This window comes from Schistocerca americana, chromosome 8 (assembly GCF_021461395.2).
Source record: "Schistocerca americana isolate TAMUIC-IGC-003095 chromosome 8, iqSchAmer2.1, whole genome shotgun sequence".
Lineage (NCBI taxonomy): Eukaryota > Metazoa > Arthropoda > Insecta > Orthoptera > Acrididae > Schistocerca > Schistocerca americana.
In genome coordinates, this window is record NC_060126.1 from 114,129,526 (window position 1) to 114,135,325 (window position 5,800).

General features: G+C 46.3%; 1 non-coding gene across 1 annotated transcript; it reads left to right on the forward strand.

Moving 5' to 3' along the window:
* The first annotated feature begins 421 nt into the window (after window positions 1–421).
* Window positions 422–496, forward strand: Trnal-caa. The gene has a single exon. It is a non-coding gene; the product is annotated as a tRNA-Leu (tRNA).
* Window positions 497–5,800: the final 5,304 nt, after the last annotated feature.

The window sequence follows — 5,800 nt, forward strand, 5'->3', positions numbered from 1 at the left end:
ATCTATAATGTTGTTACCCAACTTTTTGTTTCTCCTGGACTTGTTAATAGCAAATAAATTTATTAATTGTTTTTAGTCTAGAATTTGCATTGATTCAAGTTAAACAGTTTTTTTCCAAAAGAATCATCATAGTTTACTGTTTCATTACTATCTCCTTTATCTTCTCCTTTTCACTCTGCAGCAGAGAGTGTGCTGATATGAAACTACCTGACAGATTAAAACTGTGTGCCGGGCCGTGACTCGAACTCGCTGCGGAGTGAAAAGCTCATCCTGGAAACATCCCCTAGGCTGTGGCTAAGCCATGTCTCCGCAATATCCTTTCTTCCAGGAGTGCTAGTTCACAGAAGAGCTTCTGTGAAGTTTGGAAGGTAGGAGGCGAGGTATTGGCAGAATTTAAGCTGTGAGGACTGGTCGTGAGTCATGCTTGGGTAGCTCAGTTGGTAGAGCACTTGCCCGCAAAAGGCAAAGGTCCCGAGTTCGAGCCTCGGTCCGGCACACAGTTTTAATCTGTCAGGAAGTTTCATATCAGCGGACACTCCGCTGCAAAGTGAAAAGCCCATTCTGGAAACATTTTCCAACAACCCAAACGTCTCCATCGCACTGCCACAGGATATAAGGTAACCCACCACTCCGAATCACTGGTGTCACTCTTTACACTATCTCAAGAACCACTTAGCACTGACTACAGAAACGTGTACAATAAATGTATTCGCAGCGACGAATATGGACAACCGTCAGCTGTGTAATGGAATGAAGACAATGAGAATCTGTGACAGACCGGGACTCAGACCCGGATTTACCGCTTGTCGCAAACGGTCATCTTACCGTTAGGCTATCCGAGCACGACGCACGGCCACCAAACTTCCATGTTGTCAACCACATCTGTAACCTGTACTGGTACATGCATGTCTGAAGGAACATTGCATCGTAATTTGGAATGACACAGGCACTGCACTGTCGTATTTATCCGCAAACACCGGGCACGCGACTTTCTAGTAAAATGTCTCCCCCGTACCGGAATATACGTAACGTATATACGAGAACAGGTTGCAGAAACGTGGTTGGCGGCATATAGTTGTTTGGTTCTGGCCAGGAGTCGTGCTCGAATAGCCTAATGGTAAGGCGACTGCAAGCGATAAGCGCGAATTCCGGGTTCGAGGACCGATCCAGCACAAGTTGTCATTGTCGTCATTCCATTATATAGTTGATAGTTGTCGATATTCGCAACTGTGGAGTACATTTAATGTATTTCATAGCGGCTGCAGTCGCCGCAGTGCATACCTGCATGTCCGAGGGAACATTGCATTGTAATTAGGAACGACACAGGCACTGCAATACCGTACAGAAATGTGTGGCTTATGAGGAGCTGCTCGACCAGTACGTCGTTCTTTTTAACTCTCTACGCACAGCCCCTGTGTTAACTGCATTTCTGGTACCACTTTGGAACTAACGACTTACCCTTTCTGCTGTTTCGCTGGCTGGAGTGGCCGAGCGGTTCTAGACGCTACAGTCTGGAACCGCGCGACCGTTGCGGTCGCAGGTTCAAATCCTGCCTCGGGCATGGATGTGTGTGGTGTCCTTATGTTAGTTAGGTTTAAGTAGTCCTAAGTTCTAGGGGACTGATGACGTCAAAAGTTAAGTACCATAGTGCTCAGAGCCATTTGAACCATTTTTCTGCTGTTTCATGCGATTTCTTACAACCAGCCTCCGCAATGCTCGACGGTCCCTGTCCATCACTGGTTTAGCCGTGGTTATTTCTTCGTAATTTCCACTTCACAGTCACACCACCAACACTCGACTTGGGCAACTCTAGAAGGGTCTAAATGTCGTTAATGGATTTGTTCAAATGGTTCAAATGGCTCTGAGCACTACGGGACTTAACATCTGAGGTCATCAGTCCCCTAGAACTTAGAACTTCTTAAACCTAACTAACCTAAGGACATCACACACATCCATGCCCGAGGCAGGATTCGAACCTGCGACCGTAGCTGTCGAGCGGTTCCAGACTGAAGCGCCTAGAACAGCTCGGCCACAAAGGCCGGTGATGAATTTGTTACGCAGGTGACATCCAATGACATATTCGACGTTCGAAGTCATCGAGCGCTCCCGACCGACCCAATAGGCTGTTACTGCTTCTCTCCTAACAAGACAGTACGCCTGCCTCCTTTTATGCTGGCAGTTCCATCTCTCCTGAGAGCTAGTGGTCAGCTACATGGCGGTGTCTGGATACTTCTGGTCAGACACTATGTTTGGTGGTTCTTCTGTAATGTCTTAGCAGTTGTTGAATGCCGGATGTGGAAAAGAAAAGAGGATGTATAATGTAGATTGCAATTTAAGATCGAATTTTAGTGACCTTCATTGCCGAAAGAGGAGGAAGATGCTTTTTTTCAGGTAGTGCTGCTCCTGTGGATTGCGTGGGGCGGTTATGATGGGTCATTACATTCTATGCCTTCCGCGAAAGTGTTCAAGGCTGCGCATAGGGGCCGACTCGCAATCACAGTCCGTCCACATGACACCTGCTGCTGGTTCGCTTTCCATGCAGCTATGTTTATCGACACCGAATGGAGAGGTTCCTTCTTTACTACACTCCTGGAAATTGAAATAAGAACACCGTGAATTCATTGTCCCAGGAAGGGGAAACTTTATTGACACATTCCTGGAGTCAGATACATCACATGATCACACTGACAGAACCACAGGCACATAGACACAGGCAACAGAGCATGCACAATGTCGGCACTAGTACAGTGTATATCCACCTTTCGCAGCAATGCAGGCTGCTATTCTCCCATGGAGACGATCGTAGAGATGCTGGATGTAGTCCTGTGGAACGGCTTGCCATGCCATTTCCACCTGGCGCCTCAGTTGGACCAGCGTTCGTGCTGGACGTGCAGACCGCGTGAGACGACGCTTCATCCAGTCCCAAACATGCTCAATAGGGGACAGATCCGGAGATCTTGCTGGCCAGGGTAGTAGACTTACACCTTCTAGAGCACGTTGGGTGGCACGGGAACATGCGGACGTGCATTGTCCTGTTGGAACAGCAAGTTCCCTTGCCGGTCTAGGAATGGTAGAACGATGGGTTCGATGACGGTTTGGATGTACCGTGCACTATTCAGTGTCCCCTCGACGATCATCAGTGGTGTACGGCCAGTGTAGGAGATCGCTCCCCACACCATGATGCCGGGTGTTGGCCCTGTGTGCCTCGGTCGTATGCAGTCCTGATTGTGGCGCTCACCTGCACGGCGCCAAACACGCATACGACCATCATTGGCACCAAGGCAGAAGCGACTCTCATCGCTGAAGACGACACGTCTCCATTCGTCCCTCCATTCACGCCTGTCGCGACACCACTGGAGGCGGGCTGCACGATGTTGGGGCGTGAGCGGAAGACGGCCTAACGGTGTGCGGGACCGTAGCCCAGCTTCATGGAGACGGTTGCGAATGGTCCTCGCCGATACCCCAGGAGCAACAGTGTCCCTAATTTGCTGGGAAGTGGCGGTGCGGTCCCCTACGGCACTGCGTAGGATCCTACGGTCTTGGCGTGCATCCGTGCGTCGCTGCGGTCCGGTCCCAGGTCGACGGGCACGTGCACCTTCCGCCGACCACTGGCGACAACATCGATGTACTGTGGAGACCTCACGCCCCACTTGTTGAGCAATTCGGCGGTACGTCCACCCGGCCTCCCGCATGCCCACTATACGCCCTCGCTCAAAGTCCGTCAACTGCACATACGGTTCACGTCCACGCTGTCGTGGCATGCTACCAGTGTTAAAGACTGCGATGGAGCTCCGTATGCCACGGCAAACTGGCTGACACTGACGGCGGCGGTGCACAAATGCTGCGCAGCTAGCGCCATTCGACGGCCAACACCGCGGTTGCTGGTGTGTCCGCTGTGCCGTGCGTGTGATCATTGCTTGTACAGCCCTCTCGCAGTGTCCGGAGCAAGTATGGTGGGTCTGACACACCAGTGTCAATGTGTTCTATTTTCCATTTCCAGGAGTGTATATACACTGTTGCTCTGATAATCACCAGCTAACGAGTCATCCAGCGTTGACAGGCCATTATGTCATCCTGTGCTTTACGTCTTCATTTGTGGTCAGTATGGAGATGCACTCACGGCCCATGTTGGCTTCCAAGATCTTGGAGCTGCTACTTCGCACTCAGGTAGCTCCTCAATTTTCCTCAGCAGTCTGAGTGGACGCCATTGTTTAAGAAAGGAGATAAAGAAAGACCGTCAACTTTTCGTCTAATTTCAGTTTTGACAGCGTTCTCGAAAAAAATAGAAAAGTAGTATACAGTCGGCATCTTAACCACCTGGCAACAAATAATATATTGTCTAAATATTTGTTCGAAATTCTATAGGGTTCTGATATTGAGAAGACTATCTACACACGCAGTGAAAATGTACTTAACTCATTAAACATTAAATTACTGGTATATTTTGTGATTCGTCAAAGGAATTTTACTGTATAAATAGCAATATCGTTCCAAGTAAATTAGAGTATTAAGATGTAATAGGAAATGCTGCAGAGCGGTTCAGTTCCTATATCTCTGACAGGAAACAAAGCTGTCATTAAGAAAGAGACATGGACTAAGTTATCAGGCATCATCCAAGTGGCAACTACAGATGGCGTCCCACAAGGTTCCATCTTAGCGCCCTTACCTTTTTTTATACCGTATATCAGTGATCTTTCATCATTAATATTACGAGATACCAAGTTTATTTGTTTTCAGATGAATAAACATTGTAATAATTAGTAACCAGTGCAATTTTCACTGATGTTACTAAATGGTTCCTAGCCAACTCTTTGTCACTATGCATTGAAAAAAACACACTTCATGCAGTTCAGAACTTACAAGAGGTTTGCCACCAGTACAGGACCAAAACATAATGACAAACAGATAGAAGAAGAGGACAGCGTTAAATTCTTGGGATTACAGCTTGACAATAAATTCGACTGGGAGGAGCACACCCTAGAACTGCTCAAGTGCCTAAAAAAATCATTATTTGCGATATAAATATTGTCGGACATAGGAATATAAAAATGAAAATGCTGACATACTATGCTTACTTTCGTTGCATAATGTCATATGGGATTATTTTTTGGGGTAACTCATCAAGCCAAGCTAATATTTTATGGGTACAAAAACGTGTAATAAGAATTATTTGCGGTGTGGACTCAAGAACATCCTGCAAAGGCCTGTTTAGGTAACTAGGGATATTAACTACTGCTTCTCAATATAGTAATTTCTTAACGAAATTTATCATTAAACTGTACTGTCTTTTCAAATCGACAAGTCAGTTAACTGAATCTCTTCACAACGATTTAGAGTCACATATTTTGGTGCAAAATGGGTGTCAATTAGTCAGGCACACACATTTTCAATAACTTTCCAACAGCCATAAAAAAGTTAACAGGCAACAAAATTCAGTTCAAGAAGAACTAAAGGATTTATTTGTGCCAACTCCTCCTATGCCACTGATAAATTCCGTAGAAGAATCAACTCACACACACACACACACACACACACAGACACACAGACACACACACACACATATATATATATATATATATATATATATATATATATATATATATATATATATATATGTTCATCGATCGTGACTGGGCCAAATATCTACGAAACAAGTGTCAAACGAAAAAACTACAAAGAACGAAACTCGTCTAGCTTGAAGGGGAAAACCAGATGGCGCTATGGTTGGCCCGCTAGATGGCGCTGCCATAGGTCAAACGGATATCAACTGCGTTTTTATTACATATTCGTGTAGTACGTA